A 21,318-nucleotide genomic window follows, 5' to 3' on the forward strand; every position below is an offset into this window, starting at 1 on the left:
GGTCCTGTGCTACTTGGGAGAGGTGAGGCAAACAGATTTGCAAGCCGCACACCAGAGACCCACAGCTCCCTCCTTGCCTGGCTCCCACGTGGCTGGCCAGCCCCCTCATCCTTCCTATCCTGCCCTGGCCCTGTGGCTTCCTACCTTTCCCCTGCTTCTCATGCTTCCCAAAGGCTGTATGAGAAGATCTCAAAGCAGAACTGGGCATGGAGTTTTGCTGGCGTGGTCGCACACACCGTTTCATGCTGTAGTGCAGCTGAGTGACCCTCAAGATGTGAAGCCACACACATCATTTGTCCTATTCGAGTCTCATGCTTCCTCACCTCAGAAAACTCTCAGATCTCTCATGTCAAGGTAGATTACATTATTTTGAACTGTTGTGTAGCATCTAAAATATATTTTCTGTAATCACCAGTATTTCTCAAAAGGCCTCCTGTAATTATTATACATGTGAATTTTTCCTTATTTATAAAATATATATAAATTATTTTTAATACATCAACTTTAGTAGAAATTTGTACCAACACAGTAACTGTATGTGGCATTTGAAATAAGTTTGTGTTTACTTTGACCTATTACACAGTATTGAACACATGGTGTATTTGCAGTACCACTTGGTATAACGATGACTCCAAATTATCATAAACTATTGTCATTGTAAATGCTCTTTTTCTGAGGATTTTACAATAAAAATTGAGAAAAGTTACCTTTTTCTGGTGCCAGTCTGTTTGCAGTTTTTAAAGTGAGAACTGATTAAGGCAAAACCACGCGGCGTCCTTCTCCCACCTTTCCATCATAATTGCAGTTTCCTGCTGATCACAGTGCGATAGTCGTGCTCTGGCCAGTTCGAAGAGTGGCTGGACAAAGGCAGGCACCTGGACCCAGAAGTCTCTCTTCCCCATGTGGAAGTTTCAGCTCCCAAAATGCACAACCACATCTGGTTCAAAACCGCCCAACATCTGCCCTGGCAGGCACTAAAAATTCACTACAGCCCCAGACGTGAATCTATTACCCCGGCCATTCTGGGCTCTCATTGGGGCAGAGCTTCTAACTGAGACACAGAAAGTGGGAAGTGCCCAGTAATCACCAGGCTGCTAATGGGGAGCCAGCACTGTGCTGGGTATGGGCGATAAAGGGCTGGACGAAGGAGACACAGCACCTGTCCTCAGTGAGCTTAAGATGGCTATGCCATGACAGTATTACGCAGGATGCCGAGGGTGTGTGTGTGTATGTGAAGAAAGAGACAGAGAGATCTATTTTAAGGAATTGGCTTATGTGACTATAGAGGCTGTTAAGGCCAAAATCAGCCTGGTAGGCAGCAGCTGGAGACACAGAGAAGAGTTGCAGTTTGAGTCCAGAAGCCGTCTGCTGGCAGAATCCCCTCGTTAGGGGGAAGCCAGTCTTTTTCTATCATGGCCTTCAACTGATTGAATGGAGCCCATCTACATCACAGAGCGTAATCTGCTTTCCTCCAAGTCTACTGATTTAAGTGGTAATCTGAGCTGGGCATGGTGGCTCATGACTGTAATCCCAGCACTTTGAGGGGCCAAAGTAGGAGGATCGCTTGAGCCCAGGAGTTTGAGAGACCAGCCTGGGCAACATAGGGAGGATCCGCCTCTACAAAAAAAAAAAAAATTAATTAATTAGCCAGACATGGTGATGGGCACCTGTGGTCCCAGCTACTTGGAAGGTTGAGGTGGGGAGGATCCCTTGATCCCAGCAGTTTGAGGCTGCAGTGAGCCATGATCTCACCCCTGCATTCCAACCTGGGTAAAAGAGTGAGACACTGTCTCAAAAAATAAAAACAAAGAAATGAATGTTAATCTCATTTTTAAAATACCTTCACAGAATCATTAGAGTAGTGTTTGATAGACACCAGAGACCATGGTTATCTTAGTCTGTTCAGGCTGCTATAACAGAATACCATAGACTTTGTGGCTTATAAACTAATTTATTTCTCATCATTCTGGAGTTTGGGAGGCCCAAGATCAAGGCAGCAGCAGACTGGGTGTTTGGTGAAGAGGCCACTTCCTGGTTCCTAGGTATCCATCTTCTCACTGTGTCCTCACCTGGTGAAAGGGGCAAAGGAGCTTCCAGGAGCCTCTTTCTAAGGGCTCCAATCCCATTCACTCTCATACCCTAATCAGCTCGCAAAGGCCCCACCTCCAAGTACCATCACACTGGGGGCTGGGTTTTAAGATATCAATCTGTGGGGAACACAAACATTCAGTCTTTAGCAGTGGCCTGGCCAAGCTGACATAAAATTAATCATCACAGTGACATAAACAAGATACTGCTCCCCATCTCTACTGAAGGAGTAACCTACTACATGTGCCTAGCCCTGTGATAAGCACTTAATAAGCACCTGTTTTTAAACCTTACAATGACCCAACAAGGTATGTGTTATTGTTACCCCACTTTACAGAAGAGGAAGCTGAGGCTCAGAGCAGCAGAGCCAGAATTCGAATCTACATCTGTGGTCAGAACACGCACTCTATTGCTGATCCTGCTGCCTGCGACATCCACCACCATGAGAATGCCTGAACTGCAGCTGCTCTAGCCTCACTTCCCTGCAGCCCCACAGGCTACCTATCGCGGGGGCTTTGCTCTAACCTCCATCCCAAGAAAGCCAGCTTCCCAGACTGGTGTGGCAGTCTGGAGAGTAGCCAGCAGATGGTCCCAGAGCCACAATTCTCAGTTAGCTAAGGCTGGATATGCCCAGAACTAAAATTAATATTGTTTTAAAATCAAATGTATGTATGCAATAAAGAGTACATCATATTATCTCCAAGTCTAAGTGAGTATCATCTTTATGTGTAAACTTCCATCCAAAGAAAATTACTTTGTTTCCTTAACTCTCACTTATCCAAGGCCACCGGCCATCATCTGCATGTTCAGAGTTCCTCCCTTTGAACCAAAGTCTCCTGCCAAAGTGAAATCCAGTTACCAGGCAGGAGATATTGGTCAGCAGTGACCAGTGGAACTGGGTGGCCCAGGAAGAAAGGGTGGAAGTGACAGCCCCCAGGACCCTGTATGCAATGAGGACAATGCACCCCCAGGCAGAGCAACAACAGGGAGACTTTCAGCATCCCTTGGGCACAAGACAGAGAATGTGACTTACAGTCCCTGGGGGAACCCTAAAAGGAGCCAGGCCCTGTGCTCCCAGTGATCAGGCTTTCTGGAACCTGCAAGGCAATCTGAATCAGCACCTCCTGATGCACTGCTAGGTAAACTCACTCACATTGCTTCAGGATATAAGAAAATACATTCTGCATATTCTCATTTTACAAAAGAATACTGGAGTGTGGGGGCCAGGGGGCAGGGGTGGCCTGGTGGCTCATGCCTGTAATCCTAGCACTACTTTAGGATGCCAAGGGGGGTGGATCACTTGAGCCCAAGAGTTGGAGACCAGCCCGGGCAACATGACAAAATCCCGTCTCCACAAAAAATACAAAAATTAGCTGGGTGTGGTGACATACACCTGTAGTCCCAGCTGAGACTAGGAGGTGGAGGTTGCAGTGAACCAAGATCACACCACTGTACTCCAGCCTCACAGAGACCCTGTCTCAAAAAAAAAAAAATAAGAATTCGGGGTTGGTGGGGCAAGAAGGAATAGGCTAAAATATTAAACACAATGTTCTCGGATTATAAGTGGATCTGGTTTTCCTCTACATGTTTATTTCTATTGTCTAGAACTTCTACAGTAAACTGTGTGCATCATTTCTGTGATTAAGATTAAGAGAAACCTGACATTGGCACTCATCATTCCTGAGTGGCACAAGTACAACACAGACAATATGGTTCCCCATCCACCCTTGCTCCCTTTGCAGCAGTCAGGAACAAGGACTCATGTCTTTGGTGAACAGGGGCACCCTGAGGGCAGACTGTTATCTCCCAAAAGTGAGACACAATTACAGAGCCTGTAGATCCTACCTACTCCTTCCCACCACCCCCCACTACCCCCACTCCTGCCCCGCAACCAAGGGGAGGAAAACAAAACAGATGAGCTGAAGAAGATGGACTCAGTCCTACATCCAGGCAAGAATTCCCCTTGGGCTACCACCAAGTCTGTAAGTGCCTCACCAACTTCTACCTCGGAAACAATGGTCAGATCTCCCTTCCTCTTCAGGGGGAAGATTAAATCATTCAGAACAATTTTACCACTAAAAACATGAATAAAACATTTTAAAGAACATCATCCAGGAGATAAGGAGAGAATGCAGAAGTGAGTGCCCAGAGACAGGGGCAGGGCAGGGAGCTGCTTCTCTCCCAACAGCGCTTGCCCCTCCACACACACTTGGGCTTTCCTTCCAATGGCCTCACAGGGAAATGGGGGCAAGTTACAGGTGGGCAAAGAGTTCTCACACTTGGCACCAAAAGCATGATCCATAGAAGGAAAATTTGATACACTGGACCTCATCAAAATTTCACATTTTTGCTACGTAAAAGATCCTGTTAAAACAATGGAAAGACAACATTCCAGGAGAAAATATCTGCAAACCACATATCCAACAAAGGCCTAGTATCCAGAATACATGAAGAGCTCACAAAACTTACAGTAAAATAACAAACAATCCAATTAGAAGATAGGAAAAAAGAAAAAAAAAAAGGCCAGGTACAGTGGCTCATACCTATAATCCCAGCACTTCGAAGGCGGAGGTGGACAGATCACTAGAGGTCAGGAGCCTGGCCAACATAATGAAACCCCATCTCTACTAAAAATACAAAAATTATCCAGGCATGGTGGCATGCACCTGTAATTCCAGCTACTTGGGAGGCTGAGACAGGAAAATTGCTTGAACCCGGGAGCTGGACGTTGCAGTGAGCTGAGATCACACCGTGAGTGAAAGCGCTCTAGCCTGGGTGAAAGCACGAGACCTTGTCTCAGAAAAAAAAAAAGACAAAAGACAATGGGCAAAAAGAATTCTTAAGCAGATATTTCACCAAAGAGGATATACAGATGTTAAATAAGCACAGGTAAAGAAATTTAACATTATCAGCCGTTAGGGAAATGCACATTAAAAACACAATGACATATCCTACACACCTATTACAATTGTGAAAATACTACTCTGATAAAATAAACAATCACAAAAAACACTGCTGAGGCTGCAGAAAAACTGGGTCGCTCATGCATGTCAGATGGGAATATAAAAAATGGAACAGACTCCCTGAAAAACAGTTTGGCAATTTTTTTAAAAATCAGCATTTAGTTATCATTTGATTCAATAATTGCACTTTTGGGCATTTATCCCACAGAAATACTTACCTTCACACAAGAAAAACCTCTATACAAATGTTCATTACACCTTTACTCATATCAGACTAAAATGGGAAACAATCTAGATGTTCTTCAACGGGTGAAAAGTCAAACAAACTGCAGTGTATTCATACTGTGGAATGTTACTCAGCAATAAGGAGGAATGACTTAGTGATAGACACATCAACCTTGAGTGACTCTCCAGAGAATTACATTGAGTGAAAAAGCTAATACCAAAATGTTGCATACTGTACATGATTCCATTCCAAGGTTGCATACTGTATATATGTATATACCATTCCTGAAATGGCAAAATTGTAGAAATGGAGAACAGATTAATGATCATCAGGGATGCAGAAGGGGGATGCAGTGGGAGGGACCTGGGTGTGGCTATAAAAGGATAACATGTGAGATCCTGTGGCAACAGAAATGTCCTGTATCTTGGCTGTGTCAGTGTCAGTATCCCGGCTGTGATCTTGTATTATGGTTTTGCAACTTTTGGAGGAAGCTGAGCGTGAGTACACAGGATCTTGCTATAGTATTTCTTATAACTGTATGTGAATCTGTAATAATTTCAAAAGAAAAAAAATGAAAACCTCCAGGCCCAGATGGTGTCACCAGTGAATATTATCAAATATTTAAGGAAGTTGTAACACCAATTTTACACAAATTCTTCCAGAGAATAGAAAGGGATGAAAAAATCCCCAACTCAGGTTGCAATACTAGAAAATAAGAACAACCCCAGAAAGGGACAATTACCAGCCTGTTTTACTCATAATGTAAATACCAAGATGCTAAACAAAATATCGGCAAACTAAATCCAGCAATTTAGAAAAAAGGATAGTGCATTATGTGTAAGTTGGATGAATCCCAGAAATGCAAAGTTGTTTTAACATTAGGAAAAAAAACTGATGTAATTCACCACATTATCAGCTTAAAGGAAAAGCCTATGAGCATCTCAAGAGATGTAGAAAAAGTATTGAGAAAATCCTAAATTCATTCATATTCATGATTTTCTCTAAGCAAAGTAGAAACAGAAATTGTCTTAATTATTAGAGATGAAGGTCTATAGCAAACATGCTTCACTGAAGTAAAAACATTAAAGTAAAACATTGAGAGTGCCCCCTTTTATATAGGGAATAAGGCAAGGATCCACTACGGCCACTTGACTTAGCACTGTACACTGTAGTCTTAGCCAGATCCATAAAATAAGAAATAGAAACAAAAGATGTAAGAACTGGAAAGAAACAAGACTATATAATTGTGTATGTAAAAAATTCAAATGAGGGGGCAGGGCGAGGTAGCTCATGTCTGTAGTCCCAACACTTTGGCAGGCTAAGGTGGGAGTATTGCTTGAGGCCAGGAACTCCAGACCATCCTGGGCAACAAAGCCAGACTCAGTCTTACAAAAAATTTTAAAATCAGCTGGGCGTGGTGGCACATGCCTGTAGTCCCAGCTACTTGGGAAACTTGCTTGAGCCCAGTGAGGCTGCAGTGAGCTATAATTGTGCCACTCCATGCCTGCGTGACAGGGAAACCCTGTCTCTACAAAAAGAAAATTAAACTGAATATGCAAGATACATTATTAAAATTAGCAAGAGAGTTTAACAAGGTTGATGATGAAAAATTAATACAACAAAAATAATTATATTTTTCCATAATAGCAACAGTTTAAATGATTTTTTAATATCATTCATAATAACATTTTAATAGGAATAAAATCAATAAAGTATACAAGATCTCTCTAAAGAGAATTCTGGAACTTTGAGAGATATTAAAAACATTAAGTTGAAAGATACACCATGTTGATTGAAAGATTTAATAATATAATAATATTAATTTATCCCAAACTGATTTAGAGAATAATAGCAAACCCAATTATATATATATATTTTTTGAGACAGAGTCTCGCACTCTTGCCCAGGCTAGAGTGCAGCAGCACGATCTCAGCTCACTGCAAGCTCCACCTCCCAGGTTCGTGCCATTCTCCTGCCTCAGCAACCCAAGTACCTGGGAGTACAGGCGCCTGCCCAATTACAATTTTAAGAAGGGATTTTGGCAAGTTAATTCTAACATTTATATGGAAGTTTAAAAGGTCAAAAGTAGCTAAGAAATTCTTGAAGAAAAATGTCTGGGAAGGGCTGGGCATGGTGGCTCAGGCCTGTAATCCCAGCACTCTGGGATGCCAAGGCAGGTGGATCACTTGAGCTCAGGAGTTCAAGACCAGCCTGGACAACATGGCAAAACCTCATCTCTACCAAAAGTACAAAAATTAGCTGAGTGTGGTTGTGTGCACCTGTAGTCCCAGCTACTCAGGAGGCTGAGATGGGAGGATCGCTTGATTATGGGAGGCAGAGGTTGCAGTGAGCCAAGATTGTACCACTGCACACCAGCCTGGGTAACAGAGTGAGACCCCATCTCAAAAAAAAAAAAAAAAAACAGTTTGGGAGCACTTACTCTATCAAATACAAGACTTAATATAAAGTTATAGTAATTAAGACAGTATGTAATTGAGCAACATTATACAAACAGCTCAATGAAACAATATAGGAATTAGAAATAAATATATGCATATACAAAAATGTTATGTACAGCAGAGGTAGCACTCCAGATTGATGGGGAAAAGACAAACTTTTTCGATAAATGTTGCTAGAATATATATACCAGGATACATGTTCATGAATAGTCATTGCAGCATTTGTTATAACAGCAAAGACTGGAAACAATGCAAATATCCTTCAGTAGCAGAACAAAGAAAACAATGATACGTTTATATAATGGAATACAGCCATGAAAATGAACTAAGTACAGCTACACAAAACATTACAAATAAGTCTCACAAATGTAATGTCAAACAAAAGGGTAGATATGACTCAAAAACAGTCAAAATTAGATTAAACTGTTCTTTGTCACAGACACATATAAGTAATAAAACTATGAAGAGAGGCAAGAAAATGGTTATCCCAAAAGTCAGAATTGTGAGAAAAGAGAATAGATTACTACTGAGAAGAGGCACAAAGAGAGGTTCTTGGGTGTTTACAATGTTCTATTCATTGGCCTGGTAGTGATTGTAATTATTCATGGAACTGTGCATTTATGTTATATGTACTTTTGTGCATTATGTTATATCTTACATTAAAATGTTCATTAAAAGACTTCTGTTTCTGGCAATATCATGACCCATGATTTTAAAAAAAAATCCACTAAAACCCAGAAATGCTGGAGAAAAGAAAACAAATACCTTTAAAAATGTACAGCCATGAAAAAAAAAAGAGAGAAAGATAAATACGAGAAAGTATGAGCAAACTGGGGCTTGGGTTGTGATACACACGTGTGAACAGAGATAAAACCTCAGACCCAAGCAAGGTGAAACATTGTCAACTGAGATTCCTGAATAAACCTGGGACACTCAAAGGAATTTATCTTCAGGGAAAGAGTGATCTAGAGGACAATGTACCCATGAGCTCAGGGAAACCAGAAAAAGTATGAAAAAAGCATCAGAAAAAACTCTGTTATTCAGCCAAAATAAGGAGTGAAATATCAATTCATGCTACAACCTGAATGAACCTTGAAAACCTTCTACTACATGAAAGAAGACAGGCACGGCAGTAAGGCGTGTGTCATATGACTGCATTTATATGAAATGCCCAGAAGAAGCAAATCTATAGAGACAGAGAGATTCATAACTGCCAGGGGCTGGAAGAGAGGAAAATGGAGATTGACAGCTAACTATAATATTTCTTTGGCAGTAGATGAAAATGTTCTGGAAAAAGATCGTGGTGATTATTGCACAACTGTGTGAATAAACTATAATCACCATTGAATTGTATACTTTAAAATGATAGATTTTATGGTATGTGAATTATATCTCGATAAAATATACCTAAATTTTTTAAACAATGGATTAGAAATACACACCAAATAATAATTTTTAAAAAACAAACTGTTGTAGTCATATACCTGACAATAGACTTTAAGGCAAACAGCAAGAATGAAAAGAGTTAGTACATGATAAAAGTGTCTATTCACCAGGCAGATAAAAAAAAAATTCTAAAAACATAGCCTCAAAATATATAAAGCAAAATTGATAGTGTTACCAGGAACTGACAAATCTATCATCACAGCAGAGAGAGAGAGAGCATCATAGCTCTCTCAATAATTGTCTTGAACAAATAAAAACTGATAAAAATGGCCAGATGCAGTGGCTCATGCCTGTAATCCCAGCAGTTTGGGTGGCCGAGGCAGGTGGATCACTTGAGGTCAGGAGTTCGAGACCAGCCTGGCCAACATGGCAAAACCCCATCTCTACCAAAAATACAAAAATTAGCTGAGTGTGGTGGTGCATGCCTGTAATCCTAATGCGCCTGTAATAGTAGCACCCCTACTCAGTAGACTGGGGTACAAGATTCACTTGAATCCAGGAGGCAGAGGTTGCAGTGAGCCAAGATTGCACCACTGTAATTAAAAAAAAAAAAAAAAAAAAGAATATGTGAGCCACACAATAAGCTTGATCCGTAGATGCATCTAGAACCCTACATATAGAAGTTAGAAAAAATAAAATTTTTTTCAAACTCACATGAAGCTATACAAAAAACTAACCTTTACTAGGTACAATGCCACGGAAAAGTTCCAATAACTACCACAGAATCAAAATCATAGAGCATATTATCTGACCACAATGCAATAAAATAGAAATCAATGACTGAAAAGACGACCAAAGAACCTCCAGATATTTGGAGACTTAAATGTGTAATTAGGCTGGGTGTGGTGGCTCACACCTGTAATCTGAGCTCTTTGGGAGGCGGAGGCAGGCGGATCACTTGAGGTTGGGAGTTTGAGACCAGCCTGGCCAACATGGTGAAACCCTGTCTCTACAAAAAATACAAAAATTAGCTGGGCGCAGTGGCACACGCCTGTAGTCCCAGCTACTCGGGGGACTGAGGCAGGAGAATCGCTTGAACCCAGGAGGTGGAGGTTGCAGTGAGTCGAGATTGGGCCACTGCACTCCAGCCTGGGTGACAGAGCAGGACTCCATCTCAGAAAAAAAAAAAAAAAAAAAGTGTAATTAATCCAGAACTCAAAGAAGAAATCATAATGGAAATTAGAAAATATTTCCAGGCCGGGTGCGGTGGCTCAAGCCTGTAATCCCAGCACTTTGGGAGGCCGAGGTGGGCGGATCACGAGGTCAGGAGATCGAGACCCTCCTGGCTAACACGGTGAAACCCCGTCTCTACTAAAAATACAAAAAACTAGCCGGGCGCGGTGGCGGGCGCCTGTAGTCCCAGCTACTCAGAGGCTGAGGCAGGAGAATGGCGGGAACCCGGGAGGCGGAGCTTGCAGTGAGCTGAGATCCGGCCACTGCACTCCAGCCTGGGCCACACAGCGAGACTCCGTCTCAAAAAAAAAAAAAAGAAAGAAAATATTTCCAATTAAATTATCAGAGATATAACTATATACATACATATATATTGATATACATAAATATATCAATCATAAATACATTAGTTGACATATTAGAGATATATATCAGAGCTTTATACTGCACATGAAGTAATAGAATTGTATACATTACAAAAGAATGCCTACATTAGAAAAGAATAGAAGGCTAAATATCAGAGATCTGAGCATTTACTTCAAGAAATTGCAAGAGGAACAGCAGAGTGAAACCAAAGAAAGTAGGAGGTCAAAAACAGAGGAGGAAGAGGAGACATTTTAAAAGTAGAAAACAAATTATAAAAAGGATTGAAAAAAACAAGAGCTGACTCTTTGCAAAAACTGATAGAATAGCAAATGCACAGCAGGAATGATCAGGAAAAGACTATAAACAATATTAGGAATGAACAAGAAGACACAGTTTTCACAGATTAAGCAAAGATTTTTTAAAACAAAAGATCACTATGAACAACTTTATGCAATTCCTATAAAAACCTAAACGAAATGGACCATTTCCTAGAAAAAATGGTTTGCCAAAACAAACTCAAAAAGGAATGGAAAATCCAAGTAAGTCTATAAAAGAAAGCAAATCAATAGTTAATCTACACACAAAAACAAAAGCACTAGACCCAGACAGTTTAAGAGGCAATTCTATCTTATATAAAATGTTTCAGAAAATAGAAAAGGAAAAGCTCCTCAATTCATTTTATGACACTAGTAAACCCTGAAACAAATGCCATATGAGAACAGTAAAATAAATGAAAATTATGGGCCAATCTCACTTAGGAGCAATAGATAGAAAAAATGCTAAATAAAATTCTAGCAAATCAGATTTTAGAATACCTCGTGATCAAGAAGGGAATATCCCAGTAATACAAGTGTAGATCAACTTTAGAAAATCTATTAATATAATTCACTTCATTAACACGTTAAAGAAGAAAAATTCGTGATCACCTCTGTTGATACAGAAAAAACATTTGATAAAATTCAATACCCATTCATCGTTTAAAAAAACTCTGGGCCAGGCATAGTGGTTCACACCTGTAATGCCAGCACATTGGGAGGCTGAGACCAATGGATCACTTGAGCTCAGGAGTTCAAGACCAGCCTGGGAAACATAGCAAAACCCCCTCTCTACAAAAAAATTAAAAAATTAGCCAGGCATGGTGGCACACACACCTGTAGTCCCAGCTACTCAGGAGGCTGCGGAGGGAGGATTGCTTGAGCCTGGGAGGAGGGGGTTGCAGTAAGCTGAGATTGTACCACTGTACTCCAACCTGGGCAACAGAGCAAGACCCCGTCACAAAATAAACAAACAAAAATAAAAAATAAACTCCTGCCAGGTGCAGTGGCATGCACCTGTAATCCCAGCTACTCAAAAGGTTGAGGCAAGAGGAGCCCTTGACCCTGGGGGTTCAACTCCAGCCTGAGCAACACAGCAAGACCCCCACCCCTTAATAAAAACACACACACTCCTAATAAATTAGGAATAGATGGCAATTTCCTTAGGAAATAAGTCAGATTTGCGAATTCCCTGTAGTAATGATCTTTGGATGAGACTGCTGACACTTGAAACTGAGTGGGCAGAGGGACCTCCCGATGCCTACCTGGCAGCTTTTAATCATTGCTACTGACCAGGCACAGCTACGTATCTCCTCTTCCTTTTTCTGAATACTAATTCTTATTGTGCTTTTTCCTGTGCTTGCAACACCACTGGCCATTCACAGGGGCGCGGGTGGTGGGAGTGCTGGGACTTGTCTTTTAAGATCATGAATCCCCACATGACAAGAAACTATATCAAGACCTAAAGGAGAGGCCTGCATATCACCTGGAGATCTCCTGGAGTTTGATTTGAAAGCAGGCACCAGTGGTGCACACCACTTCCAGGCCTAGCCCATGAAATCCTACTCTGCGAGAGACAGGGTCTCACTCTGTTACCCATACTGGAGTGTAGTGGTGCAATCTTGGCTCACTACAGCCTTGACCTCCTGGGTTCAAGCAATCCTCCTGCCTCAGATCCCCATGTAGCTAGGACTACGGTTACCCATCGCCATGCATGGCTAATTTTTGTGTGTTTTTGTAGAGACAGGATTTCCCAGGCTGCTCTGGAACTCCTGGGTTCAAGTGATCTACTCACCTTGGCCTCCCAAAGTGCTGGAATTACAAGCATGAGCCACCATTCCCAGCCCACTTAAGTGATCTTTTGGAGACTGGCCACCCATCAACAATACGTATTTTGAAATTTACTTGAGCAAAAAATAAACTTATTATAGACACTGAGATTTTGATGCTTGTTATAGCCGCTATTAATATTATCTTAATTAACAGAGGTAACGCAACAATACATCACACTTAAGGTAAAATGTTAAACCCATTCACTTTAGAGTCAACAACAAATCAAGCATGCCTCCCTCCTTTCAGTATGGAGCTGGAGGTTCTAGCAAGTGTACTAAGGTAGAGAGACAGACGGACAGATGGCAAGCATAAGAACTGCATAAGAAAAAATTAAAATATCATTATTTACAGTGGATGTAAATGTGTAGAAAATCCAAGAGTTTCTAAAGATACACTATTAAGAACTAATAAGAGTTTGGTAACTTTGCCAATAGATATAGAAAAGTTGGTTGTGATCTTATATAATAGCAACAATTAGAAAATGTAATTTTTAAGTAATACATAATGTATAACAGCACAAAAATACAACAGACCAAAAACTAAATCTAACCAAAAAGTATGCAGGTGTTTTATGGAGAAAATTATATGTTTATAAAAGACATTTTAAAGACTTATATAAATGATGATACGGCCAGGCACGATGGCTCACATCTGTAATCCCAGCGCTTTGGGAGGCTGAACTGAATCACCTGAGTCAGGAGTTCGAGACCAGTCTGACCAACATGACAAAATCCATCTCTACTAAAAATACAAAAATTAGCCAGGCGTGGTAGCAGCTCCTTGGGAGGCTGAGACAAGAGAATCACTTGAACCAGGGAGGCGGAGGTTGCAATGAACCAAGATCACAACATTGGACGAGAGCCTGGGTGACAAGAATGAAACTCTGTCTCAAAAAATAAATAATAAATAAATAAATAAATAAATAAATAAATAAATAACATTGTTTAAATGATGATATATGTTATGTTCATGACTAGGAAGGCCTAGTATCCTAAAGAGAGAAGTTTTCCCCCAAAGTAATCTATAAATGTTATGTATAGTAACACACCACTTAAGGAGAGGGATGTGTTCTGAGAAATGCATCATTAAGTGGTTTCACTATTGTGTAAACATCATAGTTAACACAAATCTAGATGGTATAGCCTACTACATACCTAGCCTATATGGTACAGCATATTGCTCCTAGGCTACAAGCCTGTGCAGCATGTTACTGTACTCAATACTATAGGCAATTGTAACACAATGGTAAGTATTTGTGTATCTAAATGTATCTACACATAGAAAAGAACTTTTTCAGCTCCATTATAATCTTATGGGACCACTATCACATATGCGGTCCATCATTGGCTGAAACATCATTATGCAGTGCATAACTATAATTCCAATTAAATCCAATCAAATGCCAATAAGGCCAAGAATAACCAAGACCATCTGGGGGATAGGGAATGACAGAATTAATCTTACCAGGTAAGGTTTCTTATAAAGCTATAATAATTAAAACACAGTTGTATTGCTGCAGGGACAAAGGTACCCCAATGGAACTGAGTACTTACAATAGCGTTAACCATATGACTATACTACCTGTTTTACAAACAAGTGTTTTAAAGTCTGTACTTCAAAAGATACCATAAGCAAAGTAAAAACACAAGGCATATAATTTGAAGCAAGATATTTACAGTCACACAATAAATAATGCATTACTATCCAGACTATATAAGGAAATTCTTAAGAAAATGATAATCCAATACAAACTGGACAAGATATGAACATGCAAATCACAGAAGGAAACTTGATGGCCAGTAAACAAATGAAAGGTTACTCGACCTCATTAATAATCAGGAAAATTCTGTTTAAATATATATTGCAATACAATTTCACCCTCAGAGGAGTGACAGTAATTAACAGGTTCAATAAAACCCAGTGTTGATGAGCACTTGGAAAAATAGGATATCTTATACACTTCTAGTGGAGTGCAAATTGACACCACCACTTTGGAGAGCAATTTGGCAAAATCTAATTAAGTTAAAGATGTGTGCACCCTGCAATCCAGCAGTTACATTTTTAAGTATATACCCTAGAGAAACTCTAGTACATATGCACAAAGAAACATTTTTAGAAGGTTCACAGTAACACTGTTCGTAATAGAGAAAAGCTGGAAACAACCTAAATGACCATGACAAAAGAGCAGATAAATCGTGGTATATTTACAGAATGAAATATTAAATGAATGAATTAGATTTATATGTATTAATGGATAAATGTCAAGCAAGTTTAAAAAGAAAATTAGGCCGGGTGTTGTGGCTCATACCTGTAATCCCAATGCCTCAGAAACTAAGGTGGGAGTATCATTTGAGGTCAAGAAATTGAGGTTACAATGAACTCCGATCATGCCACTGCACTGCAGTCTGGGTGACAGAGCAAGACTCTGTCTAAAAACAAAAAAACAAAAAAAAAAAAAGAAAGAAGGAAAAAGAAAAGAAAAAAGGAAATTTTATAAAGCTGTGCACAGTATGCCATTTATATAGTTTTTTAAATATGCAAAATATTACACTATGCATTGTCCCTTGCTACATTTATATGTAATGAAATATACATGATAATGACAACCAAAAAATCCATATTAATTGTTACCTCAGGAGTAGAAGTAAAGAGAATCGGAGAAGCGAAGGGTGTTATGGAATTCAACTGTATCTATAAGACTTTTTCTATTATTTTTTAATCTAAATAAAATTAATCTAAATAAATATAGCATTGACATTTGATAGAGTAGCAGACAGTAAGTGATGATTACACATCAGTATTTGCTATACACTCCTCTGTACTTTTCTGTATAATGAATATAATTTTTAAGTTTAAACCCAGCCTGTAAATAATTCAAGAATCTTGAGAGAGTTCTTGCAAAATGGTAGGTAAAAAGTCAAGAAGCCAGATACTAAAGAGAAGAAATGTGAAGCCAAGAAGGCTGATGCTGGTGGCAAGGTGAAAAAGGATAATCTCATGGCCAAAAATCCCAAGAAGGGGAAGCCCCATGACAGCTGAAATCCTGTCCTCATCAGAGGAACTGGCAGGTAATTCCAGTACAAGAGGAAACACTCAGCCACTAAATCCAGGATTGAAAAGAAAAAGGAGAAGGTTCTTGCCACTGTCACAAAACCAAAAAACTGGTGGTGATGAGAATGGTAGTATCCAGGTGGGTAAACATCGCAAAATGCCCAAATATTACTCTACTGAAGACGTGCCTTTAAAACTGCCAAGCCATGGCAAAAACCTTCAGTCAGCATCCAAGAAAACTGAGCCAGCATCACTCCCAGGACCATCTGATCATCCTCACTGGGCACTACAGAGACAAGAGGGTGACTTTTCTAAAGCAGCTGAGCTGCTTGTGACTAGACCTCTGGTCTTTAAGCAAGTTCCTCTTTATAGAACACACCAGAAATTATCATTGCCATCTCCACAAAAATTAATATCAGCAATGTGAAAATCCCAAATAATCTCACTGTTGCTTACTTCAAGAAGCAGCTGAGAAAGCCCAGAAGCCAGGAAGGTGAGATCTTTGACACATAAAGAGAAATATGAGATTACAAAGCAGTGCAGGATTGATCAGAAAGATGTGGACTTGCAAATTTTATCAAAAATCAAAGCTGTTTCTTGTCTCCAGGGCTACTTGTGATCTATTTGCCCTGAGGAAAGGAGTTTATCCTCACAAATTGGTATATTAAATGTCTTACAAAGAACCTAATAACTGATACATTTTAAAAAAAAAATCTTGAGAGAATTCCAACTTTTATACTTTACTGTATTTCATATTTTAAACAACTCATTGCTATGCTTTTTATTATTTAAAGTACAAATAAATAAGTACATACCATGAATTGTGATCATCTATTCATGCATACAAATGTAACTCTGGATGGTGGATATAATTTTCTAATTTTTTTAATAAATAAAAATCCTTTTCAGCGGCCAGGCACAGTGGCTCATGCATGTAATCCCAGCACTTTGGGAGGCTGAGGCAGGCAGATCATTTGAGGTCAGGAGTTCAAGACTAACCTAGCCAACATGGTGAAACCCTGTCTCTACTAAAAACACAAGAATTAGCTTTGCAAGGTAGCAAGCACCTATAATCCCAGCTACTCGGGAGGCTGACACAGGAGAATCGCCTGAACCTAGGAGGTAGAGGTTGCAGTGAGCCAAGATAACACCATTGCACTCCAACCTGGGCAACACAGTGTGACTCTGTCTCAAAAAAAGTTCTTTTTGGCTGAGTGCGGTGGCTCACGCCTGTAATCCCAGCACTTTGGGAGGCCAAGGCAGGTGGATCACCCGAGGTCAGAAGTTCAGGACCAGCATGGACAACATGGTGAACCTCCAATCTCTACTAAAAAATACAAAAAATTAGCTGGGCATGGTGGTGGGCACCTGTAATCCCAGGTACTGGGTGGCTGTTGCAGGAGAATCACTTGAACCCAGGAGGCGGAGGTTGAAGTGAGCCAAGATGGCATCACTGTACTCCAGCCTGGGCAACAGAGCAAGACTCCATCTCAAAAAAAAAAAAAAAAAGGAGGGAGTTCCAAGATAGCCAAATAGGAACAGTTCCAGTCTGCAGCTCCCAGCATGACTGATGCAGAAGACAGGTGATTTCTGCATTTCCAACTGAGGTACCTGGCTCATCTCACTGGGACTAGTTGGACAGTGGGTGCAGCCCACGGAGGGTGAGCTGAAGCAGGGCGGGGCGTCACCTCACCTGGGAAGCACAAGGGGTCGGGGGATTTCCCTTTTCTAGCCAAGGGAAGCCTTGACAGGCTACCTGGAAAAAAGGGGCACTCCCACCCAAATACTGTGCTTTTCCCATGGTCGTAGCAACCGGCAGACAAGGTGATTCTCTCCTATGCCTGGCTCAGCAGCTCCCATGCCCACAGAGCCTTGCTCACTGCTAACAGCAGTCTGAGATCCATCTGCCTGAAGGCAGCCTGACTGGGGGAGGGGCTGGCCATTGCTGAGGCTTGAGTAAGTAAACAAAGCACCCGGGAAGCTCGTACTGGGCGGAGCCCACCGCAGCTCAACAAGGCCTACTGCCTCTAGACTCCACCTCTGTGGGCAGGGCATAGCTGAACAAAAGGCAACAGAAACTTCTGCAGACTTAAATGTCCCTGTCTGACAGCTCTGAAGAGAGCAGTGGTTCTCCCAGCACGGCGTTTAAGCTCTGAGAACGGACAGACTGCCTCCTCAAGTGGGTCCCTGACCCCCGTGTAGCCTAACTGGGAGACACCTCCCAGTAGGGGTCAACAGACACCTCATATAGGCAGCTGTCCCTACGGGACGAAGCTTCCAGAGGAAACATCAGGCAGCAATATTTGCTGTTCTGCAGCCTCCGCTAGTGATACCCAGGCAAACAGGAACTGGAGTCAGCCTCCAGCAAATTCCAACAGACCTGCAACTGAGGGACCTGACTGTTAGAAGGAAAACTAACAAACAGAAAGGAATAGCATCAACATCAACAAAAAGGCCATCTACATCAAAACCCCATCTGTAGGTCACCAACATCAAAGACCAAAGGCAGATAAAATCACAAAGATGGGGAGAAACCAGAGCAGAAAAACCGAAAATTCTAAAAAAAATCAGAGCACCCCTTCTCCTCCAAAGGATCGCAGTTCCTCACCAGCAACAGAACAAAGCTGGACAGAGAATGACTTTGACAAGTTGACAGAAGCAGGCTTCAGAAGGTCAGTAATAACAAACTTCTCCGAGCTAAAGGAAGATGTTCTAACCCAACGCAAGGAAGCTAAAAACCTTGAAAAAAGATTAGATGAATGGCTAACTATAATAAACAGTGTAGAGAAGACCTTAAATGACCAGATGGAGCTGAAAACCACGGCACAAGAACTTCGTGAAGCATGCACAAGCTTCAATAGCCGATTCAATCAAGTGGAAGAAAGGGCATCAGCGATTGAAGATCAAATTAATGAAATAAAGCAAGAAAACAAGGTTAGAGAAAAAAGAGTAACAAGAAATGAACAAGGCCTCCGAGAAATATGGGATTATGTGAAAAGACCAAATCTACATTTGATTGGTGCACCTGAAAGCAATGGAGAGAATGGAACCCAGTTGGAAAACACTCTGCAGGATATTATCCAGGAGAACTTCCCCTATCTAGCAAGGCAGGACAACATTCAAATTCAGGAAATACAGAGAATACCATAAAGATACTCCTCGAGAAAGCAACCCCAAGACACATAATTGTCAGATTTACCAGGGTTGAAATGAAGGAAAAAATGTTAAGGGCAGCCAGAGAGAAAGGTCGGGTTACCCACCAAGGGAAGCCCATCAGACTAACAGCAGATCTCTCCGCACAAACCCTACAAGCCAGAAGAGAGTGGGGGCCAATATTCAACATTCTTAAAGAAAAGAATTTTAAGAAATTTCAAATTTCAAATCCAGCCAAACTAAGCTTCATAAGTGAAGGAGAAATAAAATCCTTTACAGACAAGCAGATGCTGAGAGATTTTGTCACCACCAGGCCTGCCTTACAAGAGCTCCTGAAGGAAGCACTAAACATGGAAAGAAACACCCGGTACCAGCCACCACAAAAACAGGCCAAATTGTAAAGACCATTGATGCTATGAAGAAACTGCATCAACTAATGGGCAAAATAACCAGCGAACATCATAATGACAGGATCAAATTCACACATAACAATATTAACCTTAAATGTAAATGGGCTAAATGCCCCAATTAAAAAAAGACACAGACTGGCAAATTGGATAAAGAGTCAAGACCCATCACTGTGCTGTATTCAGGAGACCCACCTCACATGCAAAGACACACATAGGCTCAAAATTAAGGGATGGAGGAAGATCTACCAAGCAAATGGAAAGCAAAAAAAAAAAAAAAAAAAAAAAAAAAAAAAAAGCAGGGGCTGCAATCCTAGTCTCTGATAAAACAGACTTTAAACCAACAAAGATCAAAAGAGACAAAGAAGGCCATTACATAATGGTAAAGGGATCAATGCAACAAGAAGAGCTAACTATCCTAAATATATATGCACCCAATACAGGAGCACCCAGATTCATAAAGCAAGTCCTTAGAGACCTACACAGAAACTCAGACTCCCACACAATAATAACGGGAGACCTAACACCCCACTGCCAGTATTAGACAGATCAACGAGACAGAAGGTTAACAAGGATATCCAGGACCTGAACTCAGCTCTGCAACAAGCAGACCTAATAGACATCTATAGAACTCTCCACGCCAAATCAACACAATATACATTCTTCTCAGCACCACATCACACTTATTCTAAAATTGAAGTAAAACACTCCTCAGCAAATGTAAAAGAACAGAAATCACAAAAAAACTGTCTCTCAAACCACAATGCAATCAAATTAGAACTCAGGATTAAGAAAGTCACTCAAGGCTGGGCACGGTGGCTCACGCCTGTGATCCGAGCACTTTGGGAGGCCGAGACAAGGGGATCACGAGGTCAGGAGATCGAGATCATCCTGGCTAATATGGTGAAATCCTGTCTCTACTAAAAATACAAAAAATTAGCCAGGCATGGTAGCAGGCGACTGTAGTGCCAGCTACTCGGGAGGCTGAGGCAGGAGAATGGTGGGAACCCAGGAGGTGGAGCTTGCAGTGAGCTGAGATCACGCCACTGCACTCCAGCCTGGGCGACAGAGCGAGACTCCAACTCAAAAAAAAAAAAAAAAGAAACTCACTCAAAACCACACAACTACATGGAAACTGAACAACTTGCTCCTGAATGACTAGTGGGTAAATAACGAAATTAAGGCAGAAATAAAGATGTTCTTTGAAATTAATGAGAACAAAGACATAATGTACCAGAATCGCTGGGACACATTTAAAGCATTGTGTAGAGGGAAATTTATAGCACTAAATGCCCACAAGAGAAAGCAGGAAAGATCTAAAATTGACACCCTAACATCACAATTAAAAGAACTAAAGAAGCAAGAGCAAACAAATTCAAAAGCTAGCAGAAGGCAAAAAAATAACTAAGATCAGAGCAGAACTGAAGGAGACAGAGACACAAAAAAACCCTTCAAAAAAAATCAATGAATCTAGAAGCTGGTTTTTTGAAAAGATCAGCAAAACTGATAGACCGCTAGCAAGACTAATAAAGAAGAAAAGAGAGAAGAATCAAATAGATGCAATAAAAAATGATAAAGGGGATATCACCACCAATCCCACAGATATATAAACTACCATCAGATAATACTATAAACACCTCTACACAAATAAACTAGAAAATCTGAAGAAATGGACAATTTCCTGGACACATACACCCTCCCAAGACTAAACTAGGAAGAAGTTCAATCTCTGAATAGATCAATAACAGGCTCTGAAATTGAGGCAGTAATTAATAGCCTACCAACCAAAAACAGTCCAGGACCAGACAGATTCACAGCTGAATTCCATTAGAGGTACAA

This window comes from Trachypithecus francoisi, unplaced genomic scaffold, assembly GCF_009764315.1.
Source record: "Trachypithecus francoisi isolate TF-2019V2 unplaced genomic scaffold, Tfra_2.0 Lachesis_group2, whole genome shotgun sequence".
NCBI classification, from domain to species: Eukaryota; Metazoa; Chordata; class Mammalia; order Primates; family Cercopithecidae; genus Trachypithecus; species Trachypithecus francoisi.